We start from the raw sequence: 530 nt of genomic DNA, 5'->3' as shown, positions 1-530 counted from the left end.
AGAATTCCTAATAAAATATATTATTCCCTACGTTCGTATTCGTAATACAATTCTAGACTAGAATTACTAATGGTAATAATTCAGTATATATATTTTTTTCTGCAATGCAATCTATACTATTAATAAAAACAATATCCTCAGTTTTAACTTCCCGCCCAAAACAGACCTATAATATTATGGTTTGCGTAATATTATAAAATATGGTAATATAGTTCCTATCCCTAATACAATTATAAATTAAAATAGAATTCCTAATAAAATATATTATTCTCTACGTTCATATTCGTAATACAATTCTAGACTAGAATTACTAATGGTAATAATTCAGTATATATATTTTTCTCTGCAATGCAATCTATACTATTAATAAAAACAATATCCTCAGTTTTAACTTCCAGCCCAAAACAGACCTATAATATTATGGTTTGCGTAATATTATAAAATATGGTAATACAGTTCCTATCCCTAATACAATTGTAAATTAAAATAGAATTCCTAATAAAATATATTATTCCCTACGTTCCTATTCG

This window comes from Ipomoea triloba, chromosome 16 (assembly GCF_003576645.1).
Source record: "Ipomoea triloba cultivar NCNSP0323 chromosome 16, ASM357664v1".
NCBI lineage: Eukaryota > Viridiplantae > Streptophyta > Magnoliopsida > Solanales > Convolvulaceae > Ipomoea > Ipomoea triloba.
Note: the sequence above shows the minus strand (reverse complement) of the source record.